This window comes from Thermobia domestica, chromosome 10 (genome assembly GCF_964235325.1).
Source record: "Thermobia domestica chromosome 10, izTheDome1.hap1.1, whole genome shotgun sequence".
Lineage (NCBI taxonomy): Eukaryota > Metazoa > Arthropoda > Insecta > Zygentoma > Lepismatidae > Thermobia > Thermobia domestica.
Genome location: NC_137463.1, coordinates 227,559,759 through 227,572,893, shown reverse-complemented (window position 1 = coordinate 227,572,893; position 13,135 = coordinate 227,559,759).

Below are 13,135 nucleotides of genomic sequence, written 5' to 3'. Positions count from 1 at the left end.
GTTACTGTAAGCATTTTTAAATATCCTTTACATTGTTCCATACATACTACTATTTTCTCTATCTTTGATAGATTATTTCTAAGTGACAGGAAGTGGTTCAAAAAGAGGGATATTAAGACGAAATATAAAACAATTGAATAAGCACTTCTGTGATATATAATCATGTCCCTCCAGAGAAATGAAGGAAGTATCCTATCCACAATTCACTGGTAAATTGAATAAGAATTGCTAGGAATAGGTATAGAAGGTTGGCTGTTGTGTACTGCCATCTGGAATTTCGTCTTGTTACTCTGTTATATTTAACAAAGCTGGTTCTGAAAGCATGCTAAATTTAATCTACATTGATCTGATGTGTATTATTTTGGAGTTTCGCCTTTTTTTTTACTTTTTAAAAAAGTTTCATTTTAATATGTTCCTTATGTATGATTAAATGTAACTTCTTTAATATTGCGGCCGAATATTGTCAGCCTTGATCACAAAGATTGAAATTTTCTTTGACATTTTAAGGACATAAGAATTGTACTGTAAAAGATATTGTAATCCAGTGTTTGATGAGGTTAAGTTTAGATATTCAGCGTTTCTAACTACTACCATTATTTTTATCAGTTAACGAAATTAATTTTTCGCTATACTTAAAAAAATCTAGAATTTATTTCCGTTTCCCCTAGAAACAAAAAAAAAAAAAAAAAGCTCAAATTAAAGATAGTTTTCAGAGTATGCTGGGGACACCAAAATAAATGTCTTACAAAAATCCAGCTTGTTCGGAATTTCTTCGAAGTTTTACCCTCTTTTGTCTAATTTTCATGTCTAATTTTGTCTATTTTTTTAAAATTAAAACCCAATATTAATTTGTCGAGAAAATAATCTTAGATGATAACCCATTAACAAATTATTTTGTTTAAGTTTTGAAAGAATTCATCTTAAAATCCCATAAGAATTTAAAGGAAGTTATTCTTGGATAATTACACAACTACTCCACAATTTTCTTAAAGCCTTGCAAAAAAATCTTAAGATTCCAAAAGAACTTACCGAAAAAATATCCTTAAATGGTGATATAACTAAATCATTATTTTACTTAAGCATTGTAAGAAGACTTGTTGAAATCCATAAGAATTTGCCCAGAAGATATTCTTAAATGATTCATTAACTTGTTTAAGCTTTGCAAAACTCTTGTTAGAATCCTATAAGAATTTACCCAGAAAATATCCTTAGATGATTCATTAACTTGTTTAAGATTTGTAATACTCTTGTTAAAATACTATAAGAATTTACCCAGAAGATATCCTTAGATGATCCATTAACTTGTTTAAGATTTGTAAAACTCTTGTTAAAATCCTATAAAAATTTACCCAGAAGATATCCTTAGATGATCCATTAACTTGTTTAAGATTTGTAAAACTTGTTAAAATCCTATAAGAATTTACCCAGAGAATATCTTTAGATGATTCATTAACTTGTTTAGGATTTATAAAACTCTTGTTAAAATCCTATAAGAATTTACCTCAGATATTCTTAGATGATGACATAATTAATATATTAATTTGTTTAAGTCTGGTAAAAAAATCTTGTAAAAAATCATAAAATTTGCACAGGAGGTATCTTTAGATAATGAAATAATTAATCCATTATTTTGTTTAAGTTTTGTAAAAAATTTTATTAAAATCCCATAAGAATTTATCAAAAAAATATTCTTAGACAGTGGCAGCTAATGTTAGTTTTGCAGCGTTGCGCAACGAGCAAAGTATTTCAAGAAAAAAATATTATTAGCAGTAGTTGTAAAGAACAGGAAAAACTTACTTTCTAATACTCCCATATATACTTTAAATACATATTTTTTTACTTCTATAACTGTAACATCCGATAAGCAGTTTCAAAAAAAGAAAAACAATCCATCACAGAGTCTCTAATTTATATTGCGCTGCATCGAGCATACAACGACCAGATTTCTAGAGTGAGGCAATTGGAGCAATGTTAAGTCTCCTATATCACAAGTTAAAGGCTCTGGTCGTTGCAATGCTTCTGCAACAACACGGCACGGTTTCCAGCGAACGAGAAGGTTTCTCGCGTTAAATAAGATTTCTAAATTTTATCTCACTACCAATTACAAATGGAATTTATTTTTATGCATTCATATTTTTAAATTACGAGCCTATACTGAAGGAAACCAATATAATGACAATTTCAAAAATGATTGCAGAATTACAAAATAGAAAAGAAAATATGTAATAATGTAGAAAACAAATAAATACGCATTTCAAGTTAATTAGTAGCTTATATAGATAATGAAGGCTTCTTCTACAGTAATTTGTGAACCAAATATTAATAAGTCAATATATAGAATCCCTCCTCTGTGAATAGTATTTTAGTATATACATATTTGTTTTATGAAACAAATGTATTTTATATTCTTGATAACTTTCCACATAAAACTGTATGATGGGAAACGCCACATTAAATTTGAGACTAGTGAGCAATGTTCAGGGGCACAGCCACGAGGGAGGTCCACCGGGTTCAGACCTCCCAAAAATTTCGAAACTCGACTAACATTTGTAACTTTCTTAACGAACTATACTTGTTTAACAGAGAAATGATTGATGTAAATACTTTATTTTACGCCTCATCGTGTACTCTTTATTTTCTTATAAAAATAATTGTTCTATCATTTTTTCTAAAAATATAGGTGACAGTAATTAATTACTTATAGTCTTTTCGGGTGCAGAATAAGACAGATTCGATATTACATAGACGTATTGGGCCATCTCGAATACTTTGGACCCTTACCAGCAAACATTTCTGGGTGTAGAACTGGCAATGCTGTTTGTGTTGACTTTGGCTTTTGTTACATGCTGATCCTACATCTGACGGGTTACAGTTTGCTTTCCAGAAGGTATCGCATTGATAAGCATTGTTTTCTCTCGCGTGGAAATATATTGTGTTCATCGTGCATTATTTATAACCAAGATGGATGATTTGGAATGTAGATTTTCTTTTACACGTGTGTGGGTTGGTGTATATGTGACATTCGCGATTCATATACCTCTCTTGTATCAGCTGTTTTGGTTTTTAGTTAAAGATTTACTTGAGTTGTGTGTGCTCTAATTTTGTAAATAACTTACAAATTCTGAATGAATTTTATACCATAACTTCTGTAAATAACTTAAAAAAAGAGAGCAATTTGCCCAGCTCTCCACTGAGGAGAAACTTGCAATTAAGGCTTAGACAAAACAAGCAAAGGGCAATTCAGGATAGTGTTCGAAAAAATCCGGTTTAAATTCACAGCACACCTTATGGCAGCAATGTTGTTTGCCTTAGACATATTTTCACAATTTGTTTAAATTTGCCTAGATAAATTCTGAATAAATTGTATTCAATTTACATTTTTTTATATAACACTAATCTCTGTCACGAACTGTCGTCAGTCTACGCTGAAGAGGAATTTGGATCACTGTCAGGGACTGGGTTTGCTAGAATGAATTGTTCGCAATAATATGGAAAAATTATTTAGAGAATCTACAAAGCTTCTGAAATTAATACTAACTTTTCCTATGGCGTCAGCAAAAGTAGACAGCGTTTTTCTACATGGAAAAGAATTGACATTTTCAAGGAATTGAATGTTTCAATAAAGGTTATCAACATTGGTTATGCTTTCCATCGAAAAAAGACTTGATAATAAGCATACCAGAGTTCAACCAGCATGTATTAGGCAGATTTTCTCCAATCAAAGAGAGGAGAATGGACTTACTAATTAAATAAGGTGACTAATCTGATAAAATGTTCTGTATTAGTATTTTTTTTTATTTTTTAAAAACATAATTTTATTTAATTTCACATATCACATGGCATTTGCATCTAAAGTTATGCTGATTAATCAGTTAGTACAGTTTATATCTTCTATCTCCGATCATTCGTACTGCAACACCCGAAACCACAATCCATCGGCCGCCATTGTTCTTAGATGGTGACATAATTAGTTTATTATTTTCCTTAAGCTTTGAGAAATCTTTGCGAAATCCACAAGAATTTACCTGGATTTTCTTAGATGATGCACTAATTATTTAAGATTTGTAAAACTCTTGTTAAAATTCTATAAGAATTTTCCTAGAATATATTCTTAGATGATGGCATAATTAATACTTTTTTAAAGTTATATTTAGGTAATGAAATAATTAATCCATTATTTTGTTTAAGTTTTGACAGAAATCTTGTTAAAATCAATCCAGAAGTTATCCGTAGATGATACAGAATTAATACATTATTTTCTTTGTTTTGCAAGAGCTTTTGTTAAAATCCCGTAAGGATTTCCTCAAAAGATATCCTTGGAAGATGATATAGTTCATTCGTTGCTTAAGTTTTGTAAAAGCTCCCATTAAAATCCCGTAAGAAGTTACTCAGAAGGCATTTTTAGATGATGCACTATTTTGTTTAAGTTTTGTAAACACTATAAAATATAAGAATTTACCCAAACGATATCATTAGTTGACGACGTAAGTAATCCACTATTTTCTTTAAATTTTTAAAGAGATCTTATTAAAGTTTCACAAGAATTTACTCAAAAGATATTCTTAGATGATGTACTAACACAATATTTTGTAAGAAATCATCGGAAAATGCTGTAGAAATTTACCAAGATATTTTTAGGTGATGACATAATTAACATATTATTTTCTTTAAGTTTTGCAAAATAATCTTGCTCAAATTACATAAGAATATATCCACGAAATGTCCTTATATTATAACATAGTTAATTCATCATTTTCCTTAAGTTTTGGATAGTTTTTTAAGAAATTTTGTTAAAATCCTATAAGAACTTATCCAGAAGTTATTTTTAGATAATGCGTAATTAATACATTATTTTGTTAAATTTTGTAAGAACTCTTGTCAAAATCCCATAAGAATTTACCTATAAGATATCCTTAAACGATGAACTTGTTAATGCATTGTTTAGTTTAAGTTGGTAAGAAATCTTTCTAAAATCCTATAAAAATTTACCCAGAAGATATCCTTAGATTATAAAATAAATCATTCATTCTTGTCCCCAAGTTTTGTACGAAATCGTGTTAAAAATCCCTAAAAATTTAGCCAGAAGATATCCTTGGATGTTGTCATAAATAATACATAATAATAATGTTGGAATAATTATTTTGTTTGTTTTGTAAGAAACTTTGCTTAGGAATTTACCAAGAAGACATTGTCAGATGAAGTCATTATTATTATTTTGAAGTTTTGTAACTCTTGTTAAAATCTTATAAGAAGTTACCCAGAAAATATCCTTAGACGATAAAATGATTAATTCAGTCTGTAATAAATCTTGTCGAAAATCCATACGAATTTACCCAGAAGATATCCTTACATCAGTCGAGTCAAAATACGGTTTGACCTGGGCAAAATTGCAACCTTTAGTTTTACATCTGTATTTTGTTTAGGTACCTCACCTGATGAAAATATCCAAAATCCGACAAAATCGGACCACGGGAACACCCCCAAAAACGGTTTTCAAAATGGCGGACCATGGTTTTTGGAATAATTATTTTGTTTGTTTTGTAAGAAACTTTGCTTAGGAATTTACCAAGAAGACATTGTCAGATGATACATTATTTTGAAGTTTTGTAACTCTTGTTAAAATCTTATAAGAAGTTACCCATAAAATATCCTTAGACGATAAAATGATTAATTCAGTCTGTAATAAATCTTGTCGAAAATCTTTACGAATTTACCCAGAAGATATCCTTACATTAGTCGAGTCAAAATACGGTTTGACCTGGGCAAAATTGCAACCTTTAGTTTTACATCTGTATTTTGTTTAGGTACCTCACCTGATGAAAATATCCAAAATCCGACAAAATCGGACCACGGGAACACCCCCCAAAACGGTTTTCAAAATGGCGGACCATGGTTTTTCGAAAAAATCGTAGACCTTTACGTTAGCGGCTCTAGTAGCCCTCTTAATTGACACAGAGACATGAATGATACCTCGTTGGAACGCTCATAGACAACAAATTCCAACGAAGTCACTTTTGTACTCATCATGTCCAACCCGTAGAAGAAAAAGAAGAAAGTCGATTTTTGTTTTTTTAATTGATATTTCTTGGACCCTTGCAACACTGTACGTCCTCATACGCCTGCAGAAAAATTCCCATGCGTAGACCAGACATTGGTAACAACAATATAAAAAAATGAAGGACGTAGGTTCAACAGTAAGGGAGATAAAAATTCGGAACCGGGGACCAAGGAGGGTCACTCTGAATATTTTCTACTGTGGTCTAACTTCTGTTTCTTAGATCTAGCATCCTCCCTAATTGTCACAGAGACATGAAGCATACCGCATTGGAAAGCTTATGGAATCCACTTGCCAACGACGTATCGTTTGTGCCCCCTGTACCCAACCTGTAGAAAAAGAAGAAGAAGAAACCCTGAAAAAATTGGGAAAATCTACACTTTTACCTTCCTTGGGCTTTGGCAACCCTGATAATCGTTCTACGCATGAAAAAATCTTGTTTCTTTCTTTAAATCAAAGGTCGCTTTAATATAAGTACTATACATAAAACGACTTTGGGAGGCAAATTACACATCTACATTGTCAATGCCTACGCTAACACTGTCCTCACCATATTCATTTAAACAGTTAAAACATTCAGTTTCTTGGCACACACCACAAGCAATAGGAAATAGAAGTACATAATACAGTGTACAAGACAATTCGTTTTATAGAAACAACACCTATATATAAAGCAAAAGAATGGGAAGACGAAAGACTTTGGGAGGCAAATTACACATATACTTCGTCATCGCCTACGCTAACACTGTCCTCACCATATTCATTTAAACAGTTAAAACATTCAGTTTGTTGGCACACACCACAAGCAATAGCACATGGAAGGTCATGCTTTCTGCAAGTACAATACGTTCTTGCACACCTGGTAGCACAGTTGCAATGAACAATGGTGAGCTAATTCCATACCCATCAAACACGATGGTTGATGTGCCATATTTACGAACCGTATACTCAGCAAATGATGTAGCGATATTGTCGTACGAACTGCCTTTACACCATGGTAGTCTATGTAACAGAGATCCTCCGTCTAAGACATACAGAATATTGTCTGGCTCCGTTTCCTCAAACTGTGCGGTCTGCTGCTTGCTGAACTCTAGTATCGCATGGGCCAGTGGGGCTTTGTCTGCCTTACGCATCATGCTGGGTGACTCAAATAAAGCTGGTGGGTAGGCACATAATTCATGCGCTAAGGTCTCCTCTAAAGATGTGCTGCCTGCATTAGCGACAACTAACAGTCTTTGAAACAAAATATTCGAATCGACGGAGATATTGCTGCTGATATTAACACTACTCCGGGATGCTCGAGTTTTGACTTTATCTTCACGTTTCCACTTCACAGTGAACAGGTCTTTGCCACATAGTTTCTTCGCATGCTCTGCCCCAACTGAAAATAAATTATGGACGTTGACCGAGGAATCCGCTGTGACGCCAGTGGCAATGTTTCTCAACGATTTGTCTCCGTCAAATGGTGAGATGGGCTGCAGTCGTGCAAGAATGCGACGTGTGTCACTGATATCACGTGACATTCTTGACGTTTTGGCTTCTTTATGTTGTTCGCTAGTGACATATGCTGTGTGAGTAAGAGTTTGCATCGCCAGATTGTATTCGGAGCATGCTGGCATTAAGAGCACCCACAGAGATCGTTGCATCTCCGACATTCCACTCCCATGGGTTAGACCCCCAGTAGATTTTAGCGATCTCATCAGAACCTGCTCTATGACTAGATCAGAGGACAACCCAGCCCAATTAACCGTTGCTTCTTCTAATAACTCCGAACCTATTTTGAAAGCTTTCGCGAACTGTTGGATTAACCGATGACAGCGTTAACATTGTTTGCAGGTACAAGCACGTCGACTTCAAATAATTGAAGTGTCCTGCTGCAGCGAATATGGGAATGCACTCTGCTATAGCATCAAGGTGATCCTCCCAGCTTCCTGTTCGGTTTGCTGCCACAAGTTTCCTTGCTGTAGTCAACATGCCCTGATATGCAAGCCACAACTGACTTGTTTTTGATGTGTTAATAAGTTTTTACTTTCGTTCTTCTATTTTTTTCTCGGGCTTCTTGAAGAAGAGGTGAAGAACTAGCTCCAGTTACAGTAATCTCACCGACATCAGGCTCTGGTAGAGATAGTAAGCATCGTTGATAGTTGTGTGTGTTCCGTTATCGGTCTCCAGAAAAACATTCACCATAAGCAATGCACTTAATGCGAGGCCAACCATCATGCGTGCACGGAAGGCTCTTGCTACGGATTTGCCACTTAACATATGTACAGCCGAATTTTCTCCATAAACCTCATGCAAGATTTCACGTAAGCCTATACTATCCATCAGGGAACCAATTGCTCCTAGAAGGTTCATCAGAGTATGAAATAAGCCCAACAGGAGAACCGTGTCCTTAATACTGGTGTTATGTGCTCTGTGATGCAGGATACGTATAACTTTCCAAAACAGTGGTTGGTTTAAGGTGATGATTGGTGTGACTTTATATTTTCTCGCAAGATTATTCAGGTACACTAAAGTGGAATAGATGAATGACATATCAGATGGATGGAGGTCAATAATCGGTAAGCAGAGAACAGTGGATTTCCCTAGATGATGAAGAGATGGATCTGCGTGAATGGCCTGCATCATTCCTGACCAGTTTGGTGTGCGTGAGGAAAGTACCAGGAAAGTTTCCAAAAAATATCCTGGGAGCTTTCGTTCGGTGATGGTGCTGTTACCAGTTCACAGTTCACCTTTTCAAGAATAGCTTTGGCTTCAGTGTATGCATGAATGGGAACACTGGCAATGGACTTCACATCAGCATCAGAGATGGGCTTCCGAAGAATGGTTAGACTGGTAATAGTGGATGGAGTAATGGCCGCCAACATCCCCATACCATGGAATGTGCCTAAACCACTCAGCGTTTGGAGATTATGGTCTACATTATCCACTGCAAAGAGGAGAGTCTGGTCTGCTGACATTTCGATCACATGAGTACCAAATGTACATGCAGCACAGCGTTCAAACCGCTGCACTTCCGCGTATGAAGAGCAAAATCCCAGGTGATGCAGCGTGTCAATCAGATGTTTCGATCGATAGTGGTGGTGCAGCTGCAAAGCAACATCTAACTGCAGAGGAGTTAATATAGCTCTTGGTCTGCCTGCTTGCATCAAACACTGGCCAATCGATGCTATTTTGGTTTCATTGTCCTTTCCGGCAAAAAGTGTGGAACAGAATAGTTTAAGGAAAGGTGGCATGTACTGAAGGGATTCCTGAATGGTCAAGTCGCTGCGGTGAAGGATATGTTTTACTTCCAGTTTGTAGTTTGGATTTTATGTCGCTTTTGATCAGTCGAGCTACGGTTTCTATTATTCTATTTTTCCTTTTCTTGATCATACTCCCGTGGTAAATCACGATATGCCCGTAGAATGTGATTGGCAGTTTCTCGAAGTGTAATAAAGTCGTTTTTACCACTGTCACTTGAAATTATAATTTTTTCACCGAAGTACTCCATTAGTTGACGCTTCATGTGCCGTCTGTCATATGCAATCTGATCAGTCCCTTCGAGAAATGCGCCCATTTTTGTAACAAGTTCTCCCACAGTTAGTTGCTCATCATCGTGCTCTTCCAAATAACTACAGATGCACTGAAATGCTCGGATTCTCTCATCATTTGTAGGTCGCCCAGCCCGGAATTTTTTTGACGCTGACTGACTATCGGCGCAGTATTGTTGAGGAATTGCTCCACCTGTTCGAAAGTTGATACTACATGATCTGTGATAGACACAATCTGCTGCATGAAGATCAGAAGAGAAGTACTCAATTCGACCTCGGACAGTTTGTGACCAGGTATCATTTCGTTCATTGCAACACTTTAAAATGCTGTGTGGAAATGCTTGTGTTTTCACTCGCAAATTTTCTGATTTCAACACGTGACGGTCATCAAATAAGACAGACGCTAAGCAAAACAGGCAGTCACTGTTGCTGTTGAAGGACCCATCCGACGAGCGAGTAACTCGTTTTTGAATCGGCGATGACGTTTTTCTTTTTAGGGCAATCGCAATATCTTTTATTATTATTATTATTATTATTATTATTATTATTATTATTATTATTATTATTATTATTATTATTATTATTATTATTATTATTATTATTATTATTATTATCAATGTAACGTTTGCGACAAGAGACATGAACCACCATACCTGCAGCGGCGAGAATGTTACTACCGCGAGCCTTACTGGCATTGTTCACTCCTTCAGCTCCCTTTTCTTGAAGTGTGATGAGGTTATCGTCAGGATCTAGGCTTCTGCAGATGATACACAAACGTGTAAGGGAATCAGCCATGGTTCTTCAGTGCCTAGGTTCATGCAAGACTATAACATGTAGAAAAGCTTATGAAACCCCCTTTCCAACGACGTATCGTTTGTGCCCCCTGTACCCAACGATTATCAGGGTTGCCAGAGCCCAAGAAAGGTAAAAGTGTAGATTTTCCCAATTTTTTCAAGGTTTCTTCTTCTTTTTCTACAGGTTGAGTACAGGGGGCACAAACGATACGTCGTTGGCAAGTGGATTCCATAAGCTTTCCAATGCGGTATGCTTCATGTCTCTGTGACAATTAGGGAGGATGCTAGATCTAAGAAACAGAAGTTAGACCACAGTAGAAAATATTCAGAGTGACCCTCCTTGGTCCCCAGTTCCGAATTTTTATCTCCCTTACTGTTGAACCTATGTCCTTCATTTCTTTATATTGTTGTTACCAATGTCTGGTCTACGCATGGGAATTTTTCTGCAGGCGTATGAGGACGTACAGTGTTGCCAGGGTCCAAGAAATATCAATTAAAAAAACAAAAATCGACTTTCTTCTTTTTCTTCTTCTACGGGTTGGGCATGATAGGTACAAAAGTGACTTCGTTGGAATTTGTTGTCTATGAGCGTTCCAACGAGGTATCATTCATGTCTCTGTGTCAATTAAGAGGGCTACTAGAGCCGCTAACGTAAAGGTCTACGATTTTTTTTGAAAAGCCATGATCCGCCATTTTGAAAACCGTTTTGGGGGGTGTTCCCGTGGTCCGATTTTGTCGGATTTTGAATATGTTATTCAGTAGTAATTCCTGAATCGAAAATTGTTTAAAAAGCTTGTGTTGCAATTTTGCCCAGGTTGAGGGTAAAATTGCTCTAGATTTCCTGGACTACATGATAACATAATCAATTCATTATTCTTTTTTAAAATTCCATAAGGATTTACTCAGAAATTGCCCTTAAATGATGACATAATTCATCCATTATTTTCTTTGTTCTGTAAGTACTCGTTGTTAAAATCCGACAATAATTTACTCAAAACGATTTCCAAATTGTGAACAAACAATGTGCGCCATCATCTATTAGACTTGAAGAATATGTTCGTATACAGATACGATAGAGACAGATATACAGATAAATTGGACCATCAAAACCACCTGGCGTCTACTTAATATTAAAATCTTAAACAAACAGTTACATGAAAAAGGGTATATAATTAATTTCTTATATACAAAATCGTACTCAAACATTAAACTCCATGATGAAACAGACCTAGCTGCGAAATCGGGATGTGATAACGGACAACCTGCTTTAATAAAAACAAGCTTTTTAAATCTTAAATCAGTTGCGTGTTTATAACAAATTCAATCAATAAATGAATGGAAATCACATAATAGCCAAGGTCCAGGCAAATAATACTGGCAAATTATGTATATAAATACACCTAAACCATGGAATTGCATACATAACTGGAAAAGATATCAAGTAATCCTGTTTTACCCATTACTTTTTAATACCGTACTAATATCCACTAAATTCTATCAAATAAACAAAATTGAAACTAATCTATGTTGTTGCAAAAAAGATATTGGCTCTATTGACCACATAGTTTTTGCTTGTGAAAACACTGGAAAAGGAAGGAAATTGATATTGGATAAAATTTTTAGAAATCTTGGATATGGACTTTATACAATATCTTCTGGCAACAAATAATTGGAATCTTATTCACACCATTATAGAATTCTTACAACCCAACGAAATCCAATTATAATTAAAATAAATAAATAAATAAAAGAATGAATATGATGAAGCATTTAGCGAAAACTCATAATCACTAGATTACAATCAAAACTTACTAAACTACATATAATCATTAATTTGTTTCAGACCAGTGCGTAAATCCAACAAGACAGATATAATTCAACAATCTTAACTTTATGTCTATCAACAGGCAATAACAAAATCAGAGAAGACTTTTAAATAACTGGTTTCAAGGATTACACGGAATCTCATTAACAAGGATTATCACTAAGAGTTTGGATTATCAAGTCAGAATTGTTCAACTCACCACAAGTATAACGAACTCAAGTGTAATAGGGAATTCAGCTAGGCTGCCTGAAAATCATCAAAAAACCCTATGACTGTGTGAAAGAAAGAAAGGAAAAGTTAGTGTAAGCCAGGCAATAGGTATGGTAAAGTTGACTCTTGTACGCAGCAATTATAACAGTGGTAATGCAAAATGGAAAACCTTCTCGTTTTCAAATAATACAAATTGTAGCTAAGCTGTTAGTTGAAGCAAATGCATACAAGATTGCCGATATTTTAGGGTAACAGTACACAAGGCGATGATGACAATACAGAACAGGTGAAAAAACATCATACGTGAGGCCTTGAACTCTGGGTGGTACCACAAGAGGGCAGCATTTGGGTAGTTGAGTGTTCTGAAGCGAACAGGAAACGTTTGAATTTCTTCACTGCCTTGTCGACGTGTAACATAACTGTTGGAACATGAAATATGGTTTCTTGTACAGCGGAAATGGTGCACAGAGTATGTCGCCACGGCAATAATGCATGTATGGAAGCAATGAACAGAAAACTGAACAGAGCTAAGATCGAGCAGCCCACATAATATAATCAAATATGAGTTCACATGTATCTTGTCCGCATAACCATGACAGATGCAAATTGTCATCAACGATGCCTGCTCAACACTGGGTTGGTAAGATGTAAGCCTTTTTTCAGTTTTCAGTCACCCACAATCACATAACAACTCGGGGTGCAATTGTTGATAAACACC